Consider the following 26,751-nt stretch of genomic DNA (forward strand, 5'->3'; position numbering starts at 1 on the left):
ACATGGCTTGTTGGGGGGTACTTGAGGACTGAAGTCCCATTTGTCTGTATTCTGGTGATCCTGTAATATACAGTACCTTCTGGTGATGATGAGAAACCCTCCTAGCTGCTTCTCAGCCTGGTGTCATTAATATTGCCAGTTTTTAGAAGTTTGGCACTGCTACCAATCAGGTTCAAACCTGCATTGGAAGTCTAATGCCCCGTACACACGATCGGAAATTCCAACAACAAAAGTCTGATGTGAGCTTTTGAACGGAAATTCCGATTGTGTATATTCTCCATCGGACTTTTGCAGTCGGAATTTCCGCCAACAAAAGATTGAGAGCTGGTTCTCAAATTTTCAAACTGAAAAAATTCCTATCTGTAGCAATGCCGACGCGCAAAATTCCGACGCATGCTCGAAAACAATTCTACGCATGCTTGGAAGCCTTGAACTTAATTTTCTCGGCTCTTCGTAGTGTTGTAGGTCACCGCATCCTTGACGAACGAAAGTTAAGAGAACTTTTGTGTGACCGTGTGTATGCAAGCCAAGCTTGAGCGGATTTCCCTCGGAAAAAACATCCAAGGTTTTTCTGACGGAATATCCGATCGTGTGTACGCAGCATAAGGCTGGGTTCACAACTATGCAAATTCGATGTGGGTTTCCCCGTATCCAATTTGCATGACAGGAGGTTGTGACCAGCTCTCTATGAAATTGTTTCACATATCTCTGTGGCGGCTGCGGAGCGGCTTGCACAGTAATGAAGGAAACAAATATATAGAAAGTTATACAGCTGGCAACATGTCCAACACTTCTACTGCCCTCCTACAGATCCTGTAAAGAAGTATGTGTTTATTCTGCAGGGGATTACGCAGAACTCATATTACGCTAAACTAAAGTGTTGTTAAACCCAAAAACCAAAGATTTATTATATGGCAGCCTGAGCTTACCAATTTTTAGATGGAATGGCTGCATTTATTTTTATTTTTTCAGTCTTTCTTTCTTTTATTTTCACTTGGGAATCCAGCCAGCAAGTCTGTTGTTTTTCAACAGAACAATCTGTCCTGCAAATATAGCAGCTAGAGGGTTGAGACAAACCATTTACCACTGGCATGCATGCTAACAATGATTATCATTTATTTATTTAAAACCTTTATTATTATTATTATTATTATTTAGGTACTTATATAGCGCTGTCTTATCCCAAAAGGAACAAAACTGTGTGTTGTAACTGCATAAAAAAGGGTTTGTGGGAGTTTGGCTTAAAAGTGTTATGCCCTGTACACACGATCGGTCAAACCGATGAGAACGGTCTGATGGACCGTTTTCATCGGACCAAACCGATCATGTGTGGGCCCCATCGGTTATTTATCTATAGGTTAAAAAAAAGCAATCTTGTTTTAAATTTAACCGATGGATACCTAACCGATAGAAAAAAAACGTTTGTAGGCACGGTTAAAATTCAACGCATGCTTGGAAGCATTGAACTTCATTTTTTTCAGCACGTCGTTGTGTTTTACGTCACTGCGTTCTGACACAGTCGTTTTTTTAACCGATGGTGTGTAGGCATGACGGACCATCAGTCAGCTTCATCGGTTAACTGATGAAAACGGTCCAACAGACCGTTTTCATCGGATGGACCGATCGTGTGTACAGGGCATAAGTGTATCTAAATCTGCTAGTTCATCTAACACTCCCCTCCACCCATACCGACAATACTGCTGTCCAAAGGTGTCTCTGTTGCATTTTGTCCAGAGTGGAGGCTCTAATACAGGAGGTGTGTTACTGGCCAGATCTCCAAGTGAAATAAGAGTGAAAAAAGCTTAAAAAAGAAAATTGATGCAGCCACCACATCTAAGGAGTTTAGTACAAGCTGTAAGCAAACCTTTTCTAACTTTAGTACATTTGATACATTTATTGGATAACATTAGTAGCGCCAGTATGCTCACATTTCTTGCCTTGAATTGCTTTTTCGTTGTCATGTCATGTTCTATTTTAGAATACAAAATATTCTTGCTTAAATATATCCCTGAAGAAGGAGACACATATGTACTCTGAAACGCATCGGGTACAAGAATTACAGTATCTTTAATTATGTAATGCTGTCGACAATATTGTAAACATAGTTAAGCATGCTATGTGTTTTTACACATGTCTGTTTTACAAATATTTAATAAATAATTTACAACTTTACATATTTCTAAAGAATTTTGTGCCTTAAAAGTCTACCACAAGGGGATTTTGTTTTTCTCCACTATTACTGGATGTGGCACTGAAACGCTCAATATTGCCGACTGACCCTCTGTATCATGAGTACTTATGTACTTTTCTACAATATTACATTAAAGAAATACGTATGTGTAGCGCTAAAATTAATAAATGAATATCAAAATACCAAAAATGTGTATTGTAAAAAATAAAACACATATAACATTAATAAATGTAAGACACAAATTGTGAAACATGTGAAATTCCTCTGTGGCGAGGAGTGACAACAGTGCCAACTGGCACGTGAACTGATGCACCTAAGGTGGTATTAAACATGAAAACAGAGTCCAACAAAACTCCTTGGTGTGATGATCCGATGTGTATAGCAAAGTTCATCAACATCCACAAGACATTCAAGTGAAACAGTGAATATATGGAGAAAGCGTGACTCTTTTAACGTGACAATCCCATCACCGGAAAAAGTGCAGGCTTACCGGAACTTGTTGACCACTGATGGCATATGCCAAAAGAGGTCAGTCAAGGCTTTATATGACGATTGTCAAACAGTTCTGTAAATTAATGGGGCTTTTTTGCGTGCTTGCCGAAAAATTAGCAGTCACGCTATGTGGCCACTTCTCTTTATTTTTCCCTATGCACCACTAACATACTGAGCCAATTGGTTTTGGGATACCAACATCAGTATAGCTTCCGGCTTACTCCTGGGAACCTATTCCATACAAAGACCTACCCACCAGTTCCTGCCAAGGATTGCTGTTTGACAATCGTCATATAAAGCCTTGACTGACCTCTTTTGGCATATGCCATCAGTGGTCAACAAGTTTTGTTGGACTCTGTTTTCATGTTTGATACCACCTTAGGTGCATCAGTTCACGTGCCAGTTGGCACTGTTGTCACTCCTCGCCACAGAGGAATTTCACATGTTTCACAATTTGTGTCTTACATTTATTAATGTTATATGTGTTTTATTTTTTACAATACACATTTTTGGTATTTTGATATTCATTTATTAATTTTAGCGCTACACATACGTATTTCTTGGTTGTTTTGCTTTTTTGAATGAGCCGTGTCAGCAGCTACCATTTACGCACACCTGGCAGCGCAGGGTATCCACTCTCTTACAATATTACATTAACCATGAATAATACAGAAGTCAATAATTGCAAGCAGTGCTAAGGATTTGAGCATGGTTTGCAACAATCAAGCAATTTTGGGGTATACAAAGAAGCAATAATGTGCATTTAGCCCTTGGTGGATTAGTAGCATATTATCCTTCCATGTATGTTTGAACATCTATCCTGAACCCGTATTAGCATAAGTGTCAGATTTAGCATTGCAGTATAACAACATGAATACCTTTTCTCATGTATATAATCTTGCGTTATGCCGCGTACACACGACCGTTTTTCATGACGAGAAAAATGCAATTTTTTTAATTGGTCATTAAAAACGACAGTGTGTGGGCTCCAGAGCATTTTTCTAGACGTGAAAAATGGGCATTAAAAATTTAGAACCTGCTCTATTTTTCCTCACCGTTATTCACGCCGTGTGTAGGCTTTAACGACGGGGAAAAAAATGTGCATGCTCAGAAGCAGGTTATGAGAAGGGAAATTTGCATAATCAGCCCAAAGGGTGTGGCCAATCGAATGGAACTTCCCCTTTATAGTGCAGTAGTACTATAGTATCAATTGACTTGCCAGAGCTTGTGGACACCAAATGCTATAAATGCAGTTGCAGGTCCAAAGCCCTTAAAAGACATGGGATCTATGGGTCACTATCCACAACCTAGAACAATGTACTTCTATACTGCAGTTCATTGCTACTACCTCTAAGACCTCTAATAGCAACTCTCTCATGCACACTCAGCTGTTTAGCTACATCCAAAACATGATATATTTTAACCTGCTTTGGATGTAACTGAGAGTAATTGGTGCTTAAAGTAGAACTGAAGGCAAAACTTTTTTTCATTTTGGATAGCGTAATGGAGAGTTATAACCCCAGATTTTTTTCTTGGCTTTCTGTGTCCCATTGGGGAGATTTCCCCTCACTTCCTGCCCAATAGACTCAATAGGAAGTGACAGGAAATCCCTCCAAATTGAGGGAAATCCCTGGTAATCACCAAAACTAGTGTCCCTATTGAAAGAATTCCACTCCATTCCAGTTCTGATGACCACTCAAAATTTGTGGATTTCTTTAAAATTCAGTAAGAACAGTTACAGTTACATCGCATTTGGTGTTCTACACAAAAATGAAAAAAGTTGTGCTTTTAATTATACTCTAAAGGGCACCGGGTTCGCCACCATTGCTTATATTTATCTAAAATGCTTGCTGCTTGACTGTTTCTGGTATCCATAATTTACAAGTCACCTGCATGGAACATCCGTGCACATAAATAGTTCTAGCTTGACGTGACTTCTTTTGCCGAGGCTGCTTGTTCTGAATCTGACTCATACACTGCACATTGTGGTAAAACCAGAGGCAAGTAGTCTTTTCAGAAGCAGGTCAGTGATGACAGCATACGTAATTACTTAATGGCAGGTGTCTTTCAAACACTATCCAGCTTTTGGCTGTACAAGGCTTAACCAAAGTCTTCTTGATGCTCTTCACCAGCTCATTTAAATGTACAACCATGAAAATCAGAATGCGAGTCCTGGTCTAAGTTGGTTTTATTCATTCTTATACAATGTATGACATAATCTTTTCAGTAGGGCTGTGGACATTAAAGATTAATTCCTCCAATAATCTTTAATTTTTTTGATCAATCAAAATTTGTTTGATCGATCAAAATTATTTTTATTGGTACTAGTGGTGCAACAGATTGTAAATGTCCGTGATCCGAGCGGGTCACCATATGCGGATCGGCACACAACGTGATCCGCGGAGCTCCGCTGCTCCCTTGGCCATAGGAAAGGACGCGGCTTCGGCCTAGCTCCCGGAGCAGTGGTCATCTTGGTCCACCCGGCGGCGGCCTAGGTGAGCCTAGAGCGGCGCGCTGATGTCATCACCTGGCCTCAACTGCTCGTGTTCGGCCGGCTTCTCCGGTAAGACTAAGCAAGCACTAATCTTCCTATACAGTGGGGGAGATGTCTGTGGATATTACAGTGGGGGAGAGGTCTGTGGATATTACAGTGGGGGAGATGTCTGTGGATATTACAGTGGGGGAGATGTCTGTGGATATTACAGTGGGGGAGATGTCTGTGGATATTACAGTGGGGGAGAAGTCTGTGGATATTACAGTGGGGACTATATATGGTGGTGATCCGAAAAATGTATGTGCGTCATAATTAATCTAAATTAGTCGATTAATTGATTTTAAAAAAATCGATTAATCGAACACGAACATTTTAATCCGTAACAGCCCTACTTTTCAGTAGTTAGATCCATGCTAAAATTGTCTTAGTTAAACTACTTTTAGTTTATGCTGAAACTACAACTCAATATTGTTAACATATATGTGATATTTTCTTTTGCTGCCACCATATGTACTTATGTATGCTAATTGTTAAAATTCAATAAACAAATTTGACAAGGAAAATCAGAATGTGCAGTAAAGATGGATGATATTTAAATGATTTATTAATTCCTGCAATCCTGTTTTTAGTGCCATCTTTAAATTACTATTCAATAGCCTTTTATGTATAGTATAATATGACCATGCACAACCATGGGCGTAGGAACCGGGGGGGACGGAGGGGACGCATCCCCCCCAGGAAATAATGCGGGGGGGACAAGTATGGTAAAATCCCCCCCAGGTTAGGATAGGGAGATCGTCCCCGGATCGCAGGCAGGGGCCGCCGAGTCCAGCTGCGGTCACTGCTTTTCTCCCCCTTCAGTGCCGATCCAGCCCCGACCCCTCCCCTCCCGAGCGGCGCACAGCTGATTGCACACAGACATGCATAGCTGTGCTGGCCGCTCTGCTGAATGGGAGAAAGGAGCAGGAAGGGGGCGGGGCCCAGACTGACACTCGTGGCCACACTACACCCGACCAGCCTGCAGAGCCAGAGAGACTAAGTTGCATGTGATGGAGAGCCAGAACGACACAGTTGAGGTACAGGGGGGAGGAGGTAAATGTTACAGAGAGGGGGGGGTGTTACAGTTTACAGAGAGGGGGAGGTATAATATTCAGAGAGGGGGGGGTGTTACAGTTTACAGAGAGGGGGAGGTATAATATTCAGAGAGGGGGGGGGGTGTTACAGTTTACAGAGAGGGGGAGGTATAATATTCAGAGAGGGGGGGTGTTACAGTTTACAGAGAGGGGGAGGTATAATATTCAGAGAGGGGGGGGGGTGTTACAGTTTACAGAGAGGGGGAGGTATAATATTCAGAGAGGGGGGGTGTTACAGTTTACAGAGAGGGGGAGGTATAATATTCAGAGAGGGGGGGTGTTACAGTTTACAGAGAGGGGGAGGTATAATATTCAGAGAGGGGGGGGGGTGTTACAGTTTACAGAGAGGGGGAGGTATAATATTCAGAGAGGGGGGGGGGTGTTACAGTTTACAGAGAGGGGGAGGTATAATATTCAGAGAGGGGGGGGGGGTGTTACAGTTTACAGAGAGGGGGAGGTATAATATTCAGAGAGGGGGGGGTGTTACAGTTTACAGAGAGGGGGAGGTATAATATTCAGAGAGGGGGGGGGTGTTACAGTTTACAGAGAGGGGGAGGTATAATATTCAGAGAGGGGGGGGGTGTTACAGTTTACAGAGAGGGGGAGGTATAATATTCAGAGAGGGGGGGTGTTACAGTTTACAGAGAGGGGGAGGTATAATATTCAGAGAGGGGGGGGGGGGTGTTACAGTTTACAGAGAGGGGGAGGTATAATATTCAGAGAGGGGGGGGGGGGTGTTACAGTTTACAGAGAGGGGGAGGTATAATATTCAGAGAGGGGGGGGGGGGTGTTACAGTTTACAGAGAGGGGGAGGTATAATATTCAGAGAGGGGGGGGGTGTTACAGTTTACAGAGAGGGGGAGGTATAATATTCAGAGAGGGGGGGGGTGTTACAGTTTACAGAGAGGGGGAGGTATAATATTCAGAGAGAGGGGGGGATGTTACAGTTTACAGAGAGGGGGAGGTATAATATTCAGAGAGGGGGGGTGTTACAGTTTACAGAGAGGGGGAGGTATAATATTCAGAGAGAGGGGGGGGGTGTTACAGTTTACAGAGAGGGGGAGGTATAATATTCAGAGAGGGGGGGTGTTACAGTTTACAGAGAGGGGGAGGTATAATATTCAGAGAGGGGGGGGTGTTACAGTTTACAGAGAGAGGGAGGTATAATATTCAGAGAGGGGGGGGGGGGAAGTTACAGTTTACAGAGAGGGGGAGGTATAATATTCAGAGAGGGGGGGGGGTATGGTATACAGGTACTAACCTGGCACTGGATAGTCATAGATTCATGCTTTTAGTGCAGCTGATGGAAATGGGGAACAGGACTCTTATCTATTCATGTCATGTATTTACTCTGGCACTACCACTCTAACCTGGCACTACCACCTAACCTGCCACTACCACCTATCCAGGCACTACTGTATACCACCTAACCTGCCACTACCACCTATCCAGGCACTACTGTATACCACCTAACCTGGCACTGCTGTATACCACCTAACCTGGCAATACTACCTAACCTGGCACTACCACCTATCCAGGCACTACTGTATACCACCTACCCTGCCACTATCACCTAACCAGGCACTACCCTATACCACCTAACCTGGCACTACCACCTAACCTGGCACTACTGTATACCACCTAACCTGGCACTACCACCTAACCTGCCACTACCACCTAACCTGCCACTACTGTATACCACCTAACCTGCCACTACCACCTAACCTTCCACTTCCACCTATCCAGGCACTACTGTATACCACCTAACCTGCCACAACCACCTAACCTGGCACTACTGTATACCACCTAACCTGGCACTACCACCTAACATGGCACTACTGTTTACCACCTAACCTGGCACTGCCACCTAACCTGACACTACCACCTAACCAGGCACTACTGTATACCACCTAACCTGGCACTACCACCTAACCTGGCACTACTGTATACCACCTAACCTGACACTGCCACCTAACCTGACACTACCACCTAACCAGGCACTACTGTATGCCACCTAACCTGGCACTACCACCTAACCAGGCACTACTGTATACCACCTAACCTGACACTGCCACCTAACCTGACACTACCACCTAACCAGGCACTACTGTATGCCACCTAACCTGGCACTACCACCTAATCTGGCACTACTGTATACCACCTAACCTGGCACTGCCACCTAACCTGACACTACCACCTAACCAGGCACTACTGTATGCCACCTAACCTGGCATTACCACCTAACCTGGCACTACTGTATGCCACCTAACCTGGCACTGCCACCTAGCCTGCCACTACTACCTAACCTGGAACTATTGTCAATCACCTAACCTGCCACTACCAGCTAACCAGTTAATTTTTGCTAATGCCATGTGGGTTAATTTTTACTAATGTCATGTGGGTTAATTTTTACTAATGTCATGTGGGTTGGTTTTTACTAATGCCATGTGGGTTAATTTTTACTTATGCCATGTGGGTTAATTTTTACTTATGCCATGTGGGTTGGTTTTTACTTATGCCATGTGGGTTAATTTTTACTTATGCCATGTGGGTTGATTTTTACTAATGCCTTGTGGCCCACAGGGCATTAGTAAAAATCAACCCACATGGCATAAGTAAAAATTAACCCACATGGCATGTGGGAGTCCGAGTTTACTGAATAAGAATTTACCTGGCGAGTAAAAATGCTGTCCCCCCCAGATTTGTAAGGGTTCCTACACCCATGTGCACAACAATTTAATAACATTAGCCAAATCATCTTTATTTATGGCATACATATGCATATGGAACATAACTGTCTATAAATACTACTAACGACTATTTTATATCAGTCAACTTTTATTTAGGTTTATTTGCCAAATCTTGGATTCTAAGAACTAATTTTATGAGATGTTTGCAACATCTAAAGACAAGCTGAAAAAAGTAACGTAAATCCAGCCAAATACACAGCAAATTGCATCCAAAAAAATTTATGGTAAGTAAATCATTTTTATTGTAATCTGTTCTTATTGCTATGCTATTTTGTGTTTGAGTTACTGAACGTGAAACCCAAAGAACAGCTTGTTCATAAAAGTCTATACATGAGACTGGAATCATTTCATGACAAATTATTTAAACCCTTGCTCACAACTACCGCTGTTGAAATCAATATAATGCAGCAGTGAAAGATGCATAAAGTATAAATCTTTAGAAAAGTTTTAAACAGCCCACACCTTCTATAAGGATAAATGATAATCCTTTTAAAACAAATCTAAAATGCATTACATTTCAAGTTAACCACGTAAAAACACAGAGATGTCATTGTAGTCCTTGATCACATCACCTTGCTACTGAGACATGTAAATGGAGTTTTCTACATTTTTTTTCTAAATATCTATTGTGTCTATTTTTTGAGTGAGATAAATAATAAATATTGTATATGTTTAATATATATATTTTTTTTCTGTATATTTTTTTCATATATATATATTTCCAGCCTGCAGGTGAAAGTTCATTAACTTACTTACCTCTGTTCCTCACTGATCTTAAAAATGGCCAATTGCTTACAGAGCTCAGTATCTCAAGCTTAAATTTCCACGCACAACTGAACAAGTCAGAGAAATGAGACACCAGTGGGAAAGCTAACAGCTTACACCAGACTTTCTCATTAGAACAGCATTTTGCAATCTGTTTACCCTAGAGGAACATTTAAAAAAATGCACGTCGGGAAAATTACGTCACGAGCATGCTCAGTACGGCCGGCGCGGGAGCGCGCCTCATTTAAATGGGAATCGCCCCCCTTTGAAGAGGAACGCCTTGCGCCGGCGGAATTTAAGTTACACCGCTGCAAATTCCCAGGTAAGTGCTTTGTGGATCGGGCACTAACTTGGGAAATTTGCGGCGGTGTAACTTAAATGGAAAAAGTTAAGTTACGCCGCCTGGCTGAGGATTTGGCCCTAAGTCCCCACACATGTAAACACACAAAGTCCCCACATATGTAACAGTAAAATCACATGTCCCAATGATTATCTGCACACATATGTCCATGATCACCTGCGCACATCTGTACATGATCATCTGCGTACATATGTCTGTGATCACACGAACCAATTATTATAATTGGGATTTTTTTTTACCAAAGACATGTAGCAGAATACATTTTGGCTTAAATTTATGACAAAATTCAATTTTATTGGATTTCTTTTAAAATAGAAAGAAGAAAATATTGTTTTTTCTTTAAATTTCCACTCTTTTTTCGCTTATATTGCAAAAAAAAAAACGGAGTCGTGAATTAATACCACCAAAAGAAAGCTTTACTTGTGCGAACAAAATTTTATTTGAGTACAGCATTGCATGACCGCGCAATTTCCATTGAAAGTGTGAGAGCGCTGAAAGCTGAAAATTGGTCTGGGAAGGAAGGGGCGAAAGTGCCCAGTATTGATGTGGTTAAAAATACTTATACTTTTTTAATCATATTTACCTTTCCAGGTTGTCCTTCCGTATTTGACCAGCGCTGGCAGGTCAGCGGGAGGGGGGAACATATCTGCTCATATTTGGACTAAAAATAAAATCTGTGCAGTGATGTCATGGAGAACCTCTTCTCAAAACACCCCCTCTGTCCAACATGCTGAAGGTCATGCAGGCTGGTGGCTGGCTGCTATCGAAATAGCAGAGGCACTGCACAGTACACAGATGCCAAAGGGAGGGACATGCCATTCTTTTCATTAAAGCAACAAAACAAAAAAATTAACCATGGAAGCATGGAGCTTGCATTAAAAACAAGTTTAGCAAGTCTCCTGGACAAAAAAATACACAGCTCCAAAGCAAGAAGAACGTCAAAATGTATATGTATCCACTCCAAACCAGAAAATAGTTAAAATATTATGCACAGCAAAGAAATGGGTGAATATCAGAAGGAATTTACATTCAATAAGTAATAAATAGAATAAATAGTATGGTAGAGCTCTTTCCCATTGGAGGACAGATGTGGGATTACATGGTCAATTATTGTTTTACTCTAATTTCACCTGCCAATTCTTGAGTCAATCTCCTTTGAAAATGGGTGAAAATGGGCAAAAACCACTGTGATAAATTGAATTAATGGGCAAAATCTAATCTTGGCCAAAAAACAGTTAAAGTGGATGTCAACACGATTCATGAAATTTGAGCTGGGCACATATATCTGTAGTGTTGTTTTCTTATATCTCTTCAAAGCACTAAGTCCTGTAGCTTTCTCCTGCTCAGTAGCTCTGTTATCAGCCTGATAACTTCTGACAAGTTCTCAGAGACGGCAGCCTAAAGTGTGTGTCGGGAAAGGTTGCTATAAATAGAGTAGCAGACAGCTTGCCATCTCACAGCAAAGCTTTGCACATTCCTTCCTTCCTTTGCCAATGTGGAGAGGGGGTGTGTGCCTTTCCTCCAATCAGCTGTCTTGGCTGTATGCCAATAATACACTCCCATTGCTGACCAGGAAGGGAAAATCTGTAACACGAAGAGCACCTTCTAAAGGATATATTCAGCTGAAGATATACATGTAAAACTTATAGATTTGTTTCATCCCTGTTTTTAATCTGAAGGCTGTTTACTTCACTGGGTATATGTGAGGGTTTACATCCACTTTAAATATTGGGAGAATTGCCCATCGACACAACAATAAATAGATCCCTAAATATTTCTCAGTAGCAAAGAGACTTAAAGGGGTTGTAAAGGTAAACGTTTTTTCACCTTAATGCATTCTATGCATTAAGGTGAAAAAACATCTGCCGATTAGAGGCCCCCTGAACCCCCCCCCATGCCGTGAACGCACAGGCTTCTCGGCCATCTTCCCGGCTCTGTCATTGGTTGATTGAAAGCAGCGCAGCCATTGGCTCGCACTGCAGTCAATCACATCCAATGATGCAGCGCACCGAGGGCCGGGGCCGAGTGATACAATTAGCGGCTATGGCTGCCCGCTGTATCATGGGAGCCCGCCCGTGAAGACTCAACACCATGCTTGCTCGCTCGCATGAAGGTGTTGAGTCCTTGAGGGGGGGAGCCGAGACAGCCGCCGAGGAACCCCAGAAGACCAGGTTCGGGGCGACTCTGTGAAAAACGAGTGGCACAGTGGAGGTAAGTATAACATGTTTGTTATTTAAAAAAAATAATAACTTTAGTTATCCTTTAATTGCCAGTGTACAGGCCCCGAGCTGCATATATTCGACTTACATACGACTCCTACTTACAAATGAATTGAGAAAACAGGAAGTGAGAGGAAATATACCCCTAGGAAGGGAAATTCACTCCTGGAAGAGTTATCATGGGAAAAAGGTGTCTCCATTGAAGCTTTATCGCCAATCCTTGTTTGCACAACAACACAAATTTTTCAAAATGTGATTGTCACAGTGACAGAAATTAGGTGAAATCTGCTGAACAGGCTATCCAAAAAAACGTAAAAATATTTATTTTGGGCTTACACTTTTTTGGAGTTATTACACTTAAAAAATGTACCTGTTCCAACTCACATACAAATTCAACTTAAGAACAAACTTAAGAACAAACTTAGAAACAACATTTTGTTTGTAGCCCGGGGGCTGCCTATACTATAGTTCCAAACGAAAACTGCATGATATTTTTAACATCCCTTTAAGTAGATGCATCATCGTTTGATAACAGTGACCTTTGTTTCTTCTAATATACATATATGATCCATTATGATTGGACTATTGAGGCTTTTATCATGTTTGATCTATAAAACCAATGTGACTCTTAATCCAAGTACACACTAGCAGGTTTTTTTTCATTCAACTCAGCAGGGCTGAGCGGAAAAAACGGACAGCTCCGAAAGAGCCGCTGTAATAACCATGGAATGTTAGTACATCGATCTCCCTTGCTGTGCTATTGTGTTCTGGCAGGGGGACAGCCCCCCTGCCAGAACACTCCGGGACACATCGGGAGCTGATCGTCAGACCTTTTTCAGTCATGCCCCATTGGCAGAGGTTGGCCGAACGGCTGCAGTACACACAGCCCGCATGTCAGCCAGTTTCTATTGAACCTGTCGATGCCGTCCAACATTCGGCCCGTGTGTACTAGGCTTTACTTCTGATGTGATTATCTCATATTTGTCTTTTAATACAAAAAAATGATAAGTGTTTTACTAAATTATTTTTAAAAAGCACCACAATGACTGCAGAATGTTCACAGAACAATGTTTCCAGTCATTCTTATGACTATTTTGTTACATGTATGCCATATCCAATGTTATATCCATACTCAAAGCTCTGTAGTCAAAACAGTATTCTGGCTGTCTGCACTGCATGGCTGTTCACTTTCCCCTGTGCCAGAGTATATTACTGTCATCTTGTTTCTCTAATTAATTGCTCTGGATTGTTGATACATGTCCAACTAATACCTGTTCTATCATCAGTTCATCTAGAACACCCGGCTACTTTAGCATAATTTTATTTAACAAGATGTCCTAGTTTCCATTGCCAAGCCAAGATTTAACATGCATACTTCAAATTCCAAATCCTCGTTCCCATTTTCTCTCTTGAAGGCAATGAGCTCACAATGCTCGTTTTGTTGCATTTTGGACAAATTTCTTCTAAAATCAAACTCTGAATAACAGTGTTCCCTGCAAAGAAGATAGTAAACATTTACTTCTCCTACTTCTGTATGTCACTGAACACCACTATAATGAAGATAAATTACCGCCTGAGTACTCCTAAGAAAAAAACTTCCAGAAGTGCCAATCTTATGTTTCATCACTGTGCTATTAAACCCAAAATCAAAAATGTAGTATTTTGTAGCCTACAATCCCAAATGCTAGTTGCTACATTCATTTTCTTTTTTTGGCTTTTTTTCCTTTATTTTCATCTGGTGATCCTGTCAGTAACACACTCCCTGTCTTTGGGTTTTTTAATTGGAGATGCAATGGAGACACATTTGAAATGCAGAATTGTCAATCTAGGGGAAGGGTAGTGGGAGATGCACTGGCAGTTTTAGATGGATTTTACTAATAAATTAAAGCTGAGCCCCAGTAACACTTTTTAAAGTGTAATTAAAAGGCAAAACTTTTTTTCATTTTGTATAGAGTGAAGCCTCGTACACACGTCCGAGGAACTCGACGGGCGAAACACATCGTTTTGCTCGTCGAGTTCCTTGTGAAGCCGCCGAGGATCTCGGCGAGCCAAATTTTCCCATTGCCGTCAAGGAAATAGAGAACATGTTCTCTTTTTGGCCCGACGAGATCCTCGGCGGTTTCCTCGGTGAAAAGTGTACACATGACTGGTTTCCTCGGCAAAAAAAAAACCCAGCAAGCTTCTTGCTGGTTTTTGCCGAGAAACTCGGCCGTGTGTACGAGGCCTAAGGGAGGGTTATAACCCCTGCAAGTGTTTTTTATTTTTTTTGCCATCTGTGTCTAATTGAGGAGATTCCTCTTCACTTCCTTTCCCATAGCCAAAACAGCAAGTGAGAGGAAATCCATCCAAAGTGGCGGAAAACTGGAGTGTCAAATGCACAAAAACCAATGTAGTCATGGATGGGGTGTTGAAAAACAGAAAAATATACAACACAGTAATGAGGGTAAATGGGAGGCATGAGTATAAAAGAGAGGTAGAACATTGATGACTTAGCCACAGTTATGAAAGAGCGGGGAAATAAAGGGAAGAAAAGGGGAGAGGGCCAACGGGAAAAGTTGAGAGTTACACAGGGTGACTCACAGGTAAGAACCAATATAACCATTTTTCGTTAAACTTATGCATACTGTCAGACAGTGTATGGTGTATTCTCTCTGATAATTTTAGCATTTTGATTCTAGATTCGACCTGAGCAGTTGGAGGCGATCATCCATTGGATGGAACTGATCAAGGAGTGGATCAATTTATTGCAAGGGGGAGGGACATCTGGAACGGTAGCATACAGGAGACAAGTTTGGGTTGAGAGGGTGATTTTCTTTTTAAGTGAGTTTTCAAGTCTATTGACTACTGAATGCCAAATAGGCTCGAGATGTCAGCAACCCCAGAAGATGTGGAGGTAGTTTCCCTCTTCTGGGCAGCCTCTGAAGCAGCATGGGGAGGTAGTGGGGTAAAAGGAGAGAATTTTAGACAGTCATGTACCATCTGGTGAGAAGCTTCAGAGGGGGTTCTCTAAATGCAGCTGCGCAGTTGCTTTTACGAAGGCTGTCAAACATGTTGGACCATGATTTAGTAGAGAATGTGCAGTTTATGTCAGATTCCCAGCACAACATGGGGCCAGACATTTTTTTTAGGTTGATTCAGGTTATTAAGGTATCTGTAGTTTGGGTTATGACACCGGCTCAAAATATAAAAATAAAATTAAAAACAATAATAATGCTAAGTCTGCTGCAGTTATGGTTTTACCCCACCAGGTGGTGCAATTAAGTGAAAATTTATAAGTGTTCGTACATATAACATGTACTACTGCGCTGACTTCAAAAGAATACATTTAAATCACCTATAAAATGTGAATAAACTACAAGTACCAGTCATAAACATACAGTAAACTCATATATTATGCAATAAATTACCCAAAAAATGTGATATGCTCACATCAGTGAGTCAATCTCTAATTCGTGAACCCCCTGTTGCGCAAACTCAGAAGCGCCAATGTGCTAGTAATAAATAATATATATATGATATGGATAAATATAAAAAATAAAAAAACAAAAAACTGTATATATAAAGTCCAATGTAATCGTGCACTGATGCAATATCCTCAAAGAGTGCTTCCAAACGTGAAGAAATTGTGCCTTGCCACAAAATTTGTGACTTTTTCACCTTTAATAAAAGTGTCACCATCACCTCCTATTTTACTATGCGCTCACCAGATCCAAAAAGGTATACAGCATGTAATCATAAGTTGATATACGATCCCACTGCTGGTTCAGGACTCTCGCACTCCAACTCCTTATGGGGTCTTTGGGCTCCCAGAAAAAAAAAACCCCATATGGTGCAGTACGTTTTTTTAAAACGATTCATTTATAAGACATAAAAAGAATTGTTCAATCACATGCTCGTGTGCCCAAGCCGGCACTAGCCTGTCCAGCGTTACTGCTTACTCCCTGGCGTGCGCTCCAAGCCTCAGTCGTTGTGCGTTCCAGCGGGCGGAAGTGCCTGTGCAGGGCCGTGGAGGAGGTCTGAGTCGTGTGACGTGTTCACAGAAGAGTATTACCCATGAGCCTCGACGCGTTTCGCATGTACGCATGCGTCATCAGGAAGCTTCCTGATGACGCATGCGTACATGCGAAACGCGTGTTGCACAGGCACTTCCGCCCGCTGGAACGCACAACGGCTGAGGCTTGGAGCGCACGCCAGGGAGTAAGCAGTAACACTGGACAGGCTAGTGCCGGCTTGGGCACACGAGCATGTGAGTGAACAATTCTTTTTATGTCTTATAAATAAATCGTTTTAAAAAAACGTACTGCACCATATGGGGTTTTTCTTTTCTGGGAGCCCAAAGACCCCATAAGGAGTTGGAGCGCGAGAGTCCTGAACCAGCAGTGGGATCGTATATCAACTTATGATTACATGCTGTATACCTTTTTAGATCTGGTGAGCGCATAGTAAAATAGGAGGTGGTGGTGACACTTTTATCAAAGGTGAAAAAGTCACAAATTTTGCGGCAAGGCACAATTTCTTCACGTTTGGAAGCACTCTTTGAGGATATTGCATCAGTGCACGATTACATTGGACTTTATACTGTATATACAGTTTTTTTTTTTATATTTATCCATATAATATATATATTATTTATTACTAGCGCATTGGCGCTTCTGAGTTTGCGCAACAGGGGGTTCACGAATTAGAGATTGACTCACTGATGTGAGCATATCACATTTTTTGGGTAATTTATTGCATAATATATGAGTTTATGTTTATGACTGGTACTTGTAGTTTATTCACATTTTATAGGTGATTTAAATTTATTCTTTTGAAGTCAGCGCAGTAGTACATGTTATATGTACGAACACTTATACATTTTCAGGTTATTTAGGTAGCTGTATAATAGTGAGATTAGACCCTTGTCCCGTGAGGAGGATATGCAAATGTGCTCAAATAAGGTATTTGGGGGGATTAATGGACACAGAGTAGTGAGTTGCAAAGAAGTCATGGATTAGAGTGTAGTTAGACAATTCTGAGGGGGGGAAGTCAAATCTAGACTGTAAGGTGAAAAAGAGGAGCAATTTTGCATTAAATGTGAGAGTGGTGAGGTTGTGGTTAATCCAGTTATGGAATGGAGTGTTGTCCAGAAAGGCAGGGGGGAATCTGGGATCGCCTAGGTATGAGGCTAGAGGGGGGGGGGGGACACTGAGGAGAGTTTAAAAGCAGCTTTAATTTTATTCCACAACTGTATAGAGTGTGCAACTATTGTATTTTGTTTGGGTAAAGTGTGATGTGGCTTTGTGTTAGACCATAGGATGCCTGTGAGGTTAAGGGGTAAAATGGAGGTGGATTCAAACTTTAACCAGGATATATTAGTGTCAGGGGAGGACCATTGTGCCATCTGGACCAGTCTAGCCACCAGAAAATAAAGCCAGAGGTGAGGAAGTCCCAGACCACCAATAAGATGAGTTCTATGCATAAGGGAGTAGCTACATCTAGGTTTTTTATCATTGTAGATAAACCTATTGATTTCACGATGGAGAGCTTCCAATCTAGTTTTGGGGACAATGATAGGTAGTGACCTAAAATAATAGAGCAGTTTGGGGAGAATAAGGGGATTTTTAATACAGCTTACCTGTAAAATCCTTTTCTTGGAAGTACATCACGGGACACAGAGCGGCATATTCATTACTATGTGGGTTATATGGAGTACCTTCAGGTGATGGACACTGGCAATCTCAAACAGGAAGTCCCCTCCCTATATAACCCCCTCCCATAGGAGGAGTACCTCAGTTTTGTAGCAAGCAGTATGCCTCCCAAAATGGTCCCTATAAGAGGGGTGGGAGCTCTGTGTCCCGTGATGTACTTCCAAGAAAAGGATTTTACAGGTAAGCTGTATTAAAAATCCCCTTTTCTTTCTCGTACATCACGGGACACAGAGCGGCATATTCATTACTATGTGGGATGTCCCAAAGCAATGCTTTAATGAGGGGAGGGAGACATCTTCCCAAGACAACAGGATTTAATTAGAGGTACACTCTAAAATAATAATAATAAATCCAACTTAGTCAAAAAAAGAATAAATTTAAATGTAAATTTAAATCAAGGGTGCCCCCGATTCCGAGGGTCTTAAATCGCAGCCTGCAGCACTGCCTGCCCAAAGGCTGTATCAGTATTCCTTCTTACGTCCAACTGGTAGAACTTTGTAAACGTGTGGACTGAAGACCAGGTTGCCGCCTTGCATATTTGAGCCATAGAGATCTGATGGTGTGCTGCCCAGGAGGCGCCCATGGCCCTGGTAGAGTGAGCCTTTATTGATAAAGGAGGAGGCAACCTCTTCAAGCCGTATGCCTGAGTAATTAACTGTCTAATCCACCTCGAGATGGTGGATCTTGCAGCCGCCTGCCCCTTCTTGGGCCCGTCCGGCAAAATGAACAACACCTCTGTTTTCCGAATCTTCTCTGTAGCTTTAAGATAGGCCTTCATGGCCCTGACAATATCTAGGGTATGCAGCAACCCTTCTTTTCTAGACGTAGGTTTCGGAAAGAAGGAAGGTAGAATCAAATCCTGGTTTAGGTGAAAACCGGATATAACCTTCGGCAGAAAAGAAGGATGAGGACGGAGAACCACCCTATCCTTATGCAGAATAAGATATGGTTCCTTACAAGATAAGGCAGCCAATTCTGACACTCTCCTGGCTGAAACTATGGCAACCAGAAATACCAATTTCCTTGTTAGTAAAACCAAAGGAATCTCAGCCAAAGGTTCAAAGGGTTGCTTCTGCAAAGCTGATAGAACAAGATTTAAGTCCCACGGACAAATTGGGGACTTGATCGGAGGATTAATACGTAAGACCCCCTGAATGAAGGTCTTAACCAGCGAGTGGGTGGCCAACGGCCTCTGAAACCACACTGACAGAGCTGAAATCTGTCCCTTAATTGTGCTTAATGCCAGGCCTTTATCCACTCCCAGCTGGAGAAAACTTAACACTCTATCAATGGTATACTTGCGAGAAAGCCATTTCTTGGACTCACACCAGCCTACATAGGCCCTCCAAACCCTGTAATAAATTATTCTGGAGACCGGCTTTCTAGCCCTGATCAGGGTGGAGATAACCTGCTTAGACAGACCTCTACCCCTGAGAATCAGGGATTCAGCCGCCAGGCCGTCAAATTTAGACGCCGTAATGCAGGGTGGAGGATCGGGCCTTGAGAGAGTAGGTCTGGTCGTAGAGGAAGAGTCCAAGGGTCTTCTACTGCCATCCTCAAGACTAGTGAGTACCATGCCCTCCGGGGCCACGCTGGAGCAACCAGGATTACTGGCTTGTGCTCCATCCTTATCCTGCGCAGCAGGCGGGGTAGTAACTGGAGAGGGGGAAACGCATAAAGGAGTTTGAACTGATGCCAAGGGCAAACTAACGCATCGGTTCCGCAGGCCATCGGGTCCCTTGTGCGGGACACGAACCTGTCTAGCTTCTTGTTGAACCTCGATGCCATGACATCCACGTCTGGCACACCCCACCTTTGGCAGATTGTCTGAAAAACCTGGGGATGTAGAGACCATTCCCCTGGCGACATAGTTTGGCGACTTAAGAAGTCTGCCTGCAGGTTGTCCACTCCGGGAATGAATATTGCCGATATGCAGGGCACATGAGCCTCTGCCCACAGAAAAATCAAGCTCACTTCCTTCTGAGCGGCCTGACTCTTGGTTCCCCCTTGGTGGTTTATATATGCCACAGCCGTGGCATTGTCTGATTGTATTCTCACCGGGAATCCCTTCAGTTTGGATGTCCATGCCAGGAGGGCTAGCCGAGCAGCTCTGAGCTCCAGGATATTGATGGGCAGCTGCTTCTCCGCCGCTGCCCAAGTACCTTGGCGAGTATAACCATCCAAGACCGCTCCCCAGCCTTTTAGGCTGGCATCTGTGGTCACTATCTTCCAGGCTATGGGGCTGAAGGATTTCCCTTTCAGCAGATTCTGAGGGTTTAACCACCAGCACAGACTTTGCCGGGCTCTTGATGATAGAGCTAAAGGAAACTCCAAGGCCTGTGCTTTCCCGCTCCAAGCCGCCAGAATGGCTGCTTGTAGGACGCGAGTATGGCTCTGTGCGTAAGGTACCGCCTCGAACGTAGCCACCAGCTTGCCTAGTAAACGCATACATAGGCGAATAGTTGGTTCTTTTTTGCTTAGAACCAGCTGAATCAACTCCTTGATAGCTTTGACCTTTACCAGGGGTAAAAATACTCTTTGCTGAGCTGTATCTAACCTCATGCCGAGATATTCCAACTGTTTTGTTGGTTGGAATGCTGATTTTTCTCGGTTTAAGACCCAGCCGAAACTCTCGAGGTATTGACCCGTAAGGGCAACCGCTTGCTCCAGGCAAGCCGGTGAGTGATCTATGATCAAGAGATCGTCCAAGTATGCTAGGACCGTGACCCCTTGGATTCTTAGATTGGCTAAAATTGGAGCTAGAACCTTCGTAAACACCCGGGGGGCCGTAGCCAGCCCGAAAGGAAGTGCCACAAACTGGAAGTGACGCTGAGCCACCGAGAAGCGTAAAAATCTTTGATGTGGCTGAAAGATCGGTATATGAAGGTAAGCGTCTTTTATGTCTATGGAAGCCAGAAAGTCGTCCTTCTGGAGCGCGGCGGCTGCTGACCGAACCGATTCCATCCGGAATGACTGAACCTTTAGGTAAACGTTTAAACCTTTTAGGTCTAAAATTGGTCTGACATCGCCGTTGGGCTTTGGTACGACAAATAGATTGGAGTAGAAGCCTAGTCCTTGCTCTTGGACTGGTACCTCTACAATCACGCCCTGGCAGAGCAGACGATCCAATGCCGTTAGGAACGAGGCCTTTTTTGCTGGATCGTTCGGTACCCTTGACTCCTGAAAATGAGGCGGCGGAAACTTTAGAAACTCTAACTTGTAGCCTCTGGCCACAGATGACCGGACCCATCTGTCGGGGATGTTGGCTTCCCAAACCTCTGAAAAGAGACGAAGCCTTCCCCCCACTCGAGTGAGTGGGGGCGCCCCTTCATAAGGCAGACTTAGGGGCTGGCTTTGTTGGCTTGCGATACCATGGCCTCTTGCCCCCAGGGGCCTGTCCCTGTGACTTATTGTTAAAGTTGGATCGCGCAGGAGGCCGTCGATACTGCCTGGAATTTGAGGGCCCCGGGACAGGGGAAATCGGCCTCTTAAAGGCAGGACCCCGGAACTTCTTTTTGACTGGTAGGAGGGTACTTTTACCACTCGATATAGTCTGAATGTATTTATCTAGATCTTCTCCGAAGAGTCTTCCCCCATGAAAGGGAAACCCTGCTAGAAGTTTCTTACATGGGGGCTCGGCCGCCCAGTTCTTTAACCATAAGAGCCTTCTCATATGCACTACTAATAGTGATAAACGAGATGCCTGCTGGATGGAGTCCTTTATAGCATCCACCGCAAAGCATAAAGCTCTGGGAATATCAGATAGCTCCTCTGCCTGTTGGGCAGGGATGTCTTTCAGCATCTGTTTAGTCTGGACCTTCAAAGCCTGACAAACTACGATAGCAGCTACTGCCGGCTGTACCACTGCTCCTGCCGTAGCAAAGGAAGCCTTTAAAAGTGTCTCTAAACGTTTATCAACCGGATCCTTAAACATTTGTATGTTTTCTACCGGACAAGTTAATGTTTTATTTACGCACGAGATGGCTGCGTCCACAGCTGGGGGCGCCCATTTTTTGGAAAATTTCTCTTCCATGGGGTAGATAACAGAAAATCTTTTAGGCGGCAAAAAGATTCTGTCCGGTCGTACCCAATCTTGGTAAATCAATTCCTCCAACAGAGGATGGACCGGAAAAACTGCGTCATTCAAGGGGGCTTTTAAAGAGCCCAAGGAGGAAACTATCGGAGCCCGAGGCTCCGGTAAGGGCAACTTAAATGCCGATCGGACCATGTCTGTCAAGGACTGGATCCACAGACTTTCTGCTTGGGAGGCAGAGAATGGTTCCTCCACAGTAGAATCCTCAAGCTCTGAACCTTCTAGGTTCTGGTCCACCAGGTCCTCCTGAGATTCTAAGTCTCCTAGGGAGAGAACCTCCGCATCTGAGTATACACACTTTGGTGAAGGGGACCTAGTCCGCTTTTTGTCTGGCAATGAATTAGCGATCATAGCTGCCAATCTTTTCTCTAGCCCTCCTAAGGAGATAGCTAGCATTTCCTCAGTGACAAACACCGGGTTGGGAGGATCTGGGCCAGCCTCCGCACCAGACCCCCCTATTGGCTCAACCAAGGCGGCCATCCCTGGGTCAACAGGTGGGGAGAGTACTGGCATAGCCTGACTCATATCCTCAGAATCTGAGGGGGAACCCTTTTGTTTTTTGGTATTTTTTGCCCCTCTAGATCCCGAGCCTTTGGGAGCCATGGTACAAGACCGAGGTACCCCAGCATACAACAACTGACTGTTTGTAGCTAGGAAAAAATTACGTGGTTAAGGGAACAGTAGTATTACTAATGTCCCTAACCTGGTGGGGCTCCGTATGTTCCAACAAAAAAGAACCACTTTTTTTTTTTTTTTTTTCAATACATTATTATATATATATATTTCCTTTACCTTATTAAAGGCTTTTTTTTTTTTTTTTTTTTTAAAACATACAGCCCCACCAATACTTTACCAGCCTCCAACCTGCTGCAAAGAGGATTTTTGGCTTAATAGATATGCATAGGCTAAGCCTAGCATGTACTACCCCTTTCCTGCCACCGGGGGTCACTAGTGTGCCGCTCTGTGTCCTCTCGCTCTCAGTTCAGTTTCAGACTGAGCCATACGAGGACCTGCTTCAAATAACAGAGGCGAAAGCCCGCCTCTTTCGACGCCGGCCTGCACGCTCCCCGCCCCCCCCCCCGAACGGCGCGAAACTGCTCTATTAAGCGTGCACGCGCCCGCGCGCGCGCCCGTATGTCAGGGGAGGGGAACACACGGAGACGCGCTGCCAGCTTCAGGAAGCAGGGAGACCTTCCCAACCAGCGGGGCAGCAGGTAGCCAGTAAAGAGATGCCTAGACAGGGGGATCCAGTCATGGGGGGAAAAGTTAGATCATCCAGACATAACAGACATAGTGACCATGGTGCCAATGCAGAGCATACTCAGGCAAACCCCCCGCAGATCTCCCCTGGAGAGTCCACTGTCGGACCAAGTCCCGCAGACTCTCCACTTACCTGCTCCATGCCGCAGGACGTTTGCCAAGCAACAACAGTCCAATCTTCTCCCATCTCCGTGGGTAAGGTAGTAGACCATCAGGTACTGGGGTCCTAGGAAGGAACCGACTGACCTGGACCTATATAGCACCCTGGCAAACAGGATACTTTTGGCTTAGGAAAAGCTCTAAGTCCTGGGCCCAGGGTCCATCCCTCTAGAGAGGGCATTATAGGCAAAACCCCACGGTTTGGGGCCCGGGTACTGTCCACTTTGGCGCTGAGGCACTTTGGACAGATCCGGTTAGCCCGCCTTAATCCCAAGGATACAGAGGCAAAGCTAATCCATGACCAACACCTAAGACACTGGCGAAAAAACTGAGGTACTCCTCCTATGGGAGGGGGTTATATAGGGAGGGGACTTCCTGTTTGAGATTGCCAGTGTCCATCACCTGAAGGTACTCCATATAACCCACATAGTAATGAATATGCCGCTCTGTGTCCCGTGATGTACGAGAAAGAAAGTCATCTTAAATGCACAAATCCTACCAAGAAATTAGATATGGTAGCTCAACCAAATTTGTAATAATGAGCTAATATGAGAAAAGAGGGGGAGGTAATTGGATTTATATAATAGATTATGGGAGGCTGTAATATTTACTCCAAGATATTTAAGTTCAATAAAAGTTTTATTAGAATTTTTGACAGACATCAAAGAAAGCGGGCACCGGTCCTCCCACAGCGGGCGGGCCGGACTACCCTGAAGTAGACAGACACTTTCCACGATATTAAACATAACATAACATGAATCCCCTCACAAGACCTGAGAGATAGTTACACATATATCCCTGTCGAGTATTCCTATATATACTGCTGTCATCTACTCCTGCCCGGGCGCCCCACTGGGAGCCTGCTGCGCCCTAGGCCAGGAGAAAGCAAAAGGATAACTTATACACTTCAGGGGTACCATCTTGTGAAAGGCAGCGGGAGGACCCTGTCTCTGAATCCGCAAGGTGAAAGCCAAGGGGGCTAAACTAAAACAACACAAAAATAAACAATGATCTTGGCCCAACCTAGCCTGTTGGTGAAAGGTCGAATGATCAGGAAGAAAGGTAAAGAAGTAAAAAGTCAGTTAGAGAGAACGGAGAAGGGATTACTCCAAGATATTTAAATGATATTGGGGACCATATGAAATTAAAGTTATTTTTCAGTAATGATAAAAGATCAGGGGGGCAGTTGATGGGTAGGATGGAGCATTTGTTAGTATTAACATATAGACCAGAGAGTTTGTGGAATGTATGGAGTTCTGATAGGAGGTTTGGGATAGAGATGAGTGGGTCAGTAAGAAATAAGAGGACGTCATCAGCATACAGACTAAGTTTGAATTGATGTGGGTCTTTATTGTAGCCTTTAATGTTAATATTATTTCTAATGGCTTGTGCTACGGGTTCTATGGCCAGAGCAAAGAGGAGGGGGAGAGGGCACAACCCTGTCTGGTTCCCCTGCTCAAGGGAAAAAAGTCTGAATTGTTACCAGGGATTTTAATTCTAGTTTGAGGGAGATGGTAAAGGGCATTGAAACCATGTATAAATTTATCAGAGATCCCGAATTTGGGTAAAAGGTGATTTAAGTAAGACCAGTTAACACTGTCAAAGGCCTTGTGAATATCAAGGCTAAGTAGGCACAAGGGACGGGAGTGAAGGTTGGCACCCTGAATCAGGTTGGTGACCAATCTGATATTGTCAACTATTTGCCTGCCTGGGATGAAGCCCGTTTGATCTGTGTGGATTAGGGAGGTGATAACAGATGCCAGTCTATCCGCAAGCAGTCTACCAAATAATTTGAGATCGTTGTTAAGAACTGAGATGGGGCGAAAGTTTTGTGGTAAGGTATGGTCTTTTTGGGGTTTAGGTATAAGGGACAGATTAGCCAATAACATGTCTGCTGGAAAATGACCTCCTTGCAAAATATGATTGAACATTTTAGTAAGGTTAGGGGTCAGGAGGGGAGTACATTTTTTATAGTATGTGGCCGAAAAGCCATCCGGGCCAGGTGCGGTTGAGGTTTTAAGGGATTTTATTATCCTAGTGATTTCTACATCTGTACATCTGTGCAAGGTTAATTTAAGGAAGAGAATTGCATATAATTGAGTTTTGGTAGATATAGGGAGTTCAGCCACTCTAGAGAGGAGTGTTGGGGTTCTGTGCGAGGACCTGAGAGAAGGTTTTTATAAAAGGATGTGAATATTTGAAGGACATCATGTGGGTGGGTTACCAGGTTACCTTTATGGTTGCGAAGTTTGTAGACATGAGGGGGCTTAGTGTCATGTTTCAGCTTTCTAGCAAACATTGCTGAGGAGGAATTGCCATGAAGCAGAAATTTAGCTTTGGAGAATCGCAAGGATCTTTCAGTATTTTCTGATAGGATTGTGTTTAAGGCTTGGCGTTTGGTAAGGGTGGATTGTGTTATTTCTGGGGAGGTGTTGTTGCTTAATTTGTCGTATAAATCACCAAGTTCCCTAGTTAGGCTCTTGCTTTCTGCTAGTTTAGCTTTATTCTTGGCTGCTGCAATATTAATCAAATGTCCTCTCAGGACGGCTTTGTGGGCTGCCCAAACATATGTGGGCAGCACCTCCTCTGAGGTGTTGTTTTGAAAGTATTCTTTAATGTGGGCACTAATTAGCTGGTGGGTAGAACGGTCCGAGAGGAGTCGTTAAGACGCCAGTTAAAAGGGGTGGGGGTCATCCCAATATGGGAGGTTTCAAAGGCTACTAAATTGTGGTCTGACCATAGGCAGGGGTGGATGGTGGCTTTGGATGAGTTTGCTAAGAGAATGGGTGTACAGAATATATAGTACAAACGGGCATAGCAGTCGTGAGGGTGGGAGTAGTGAGTATATTTCTTAATTCCTATATTGTGTGCTCTCCAGGAATCAATCAACTGGAGTTTACTTAGTGTGCGATTTAAGGATTTGGGGAATGATTTGGAGGAGGGAACCACTCTACTTCTGTCTAAGGCTGGGTGAGCAGATAGATTGAAGTCTCCGCCAACTATCATGTGGGGGGAATTGTATTGGTCAAGGATATCCAGAAAGTTGGTGAAAAATGAAGACCGGGCTTCATTGGGAGCGTATAAGGAGGCTATTGTGATATTACGTCTGTTTAGGCTGCCTTTTAAGATACTATATCTGCTTTC

The 26,751-nt window shown here is 43.5% G+C and overlaps 1 protein-coding gene across 1 annotated transcript in view; it reads left to right on the forward strand.

Annotated features, from left to right (window-relative positions):
• Positions 1-26,751, forward strand: part of TMPRSS9 (transmembrane serine protease 9) — a 184,598-nt gene that overhangs the window by 56,265 nt on the left and 101,582 nt on the right. The window contains exon 2 of the mRNA XM_040325655.1: positions 9,142-9,284. The gene's annotated coding sequence lies outside the window, so the exon portion shown is untranslated. The remainder of the gene's footprint in view (positions 1-9,141; positions 9,285-26,751) is intronic.

The sequence above is a fragment of the Rana temporaria genome, chromosome 1, assembly GCF_905171775.1.
Source record: "Rana temporaria chromosome 1, aRanTem1.1, whole genome shotgun sequence".
NCBI classification, from domain to species: domain Eukaryota; kingdom Metazoa; phylum Chordata; class Amphibia; order Anura; family Ranidae; genus Rana; species Rana temporaria.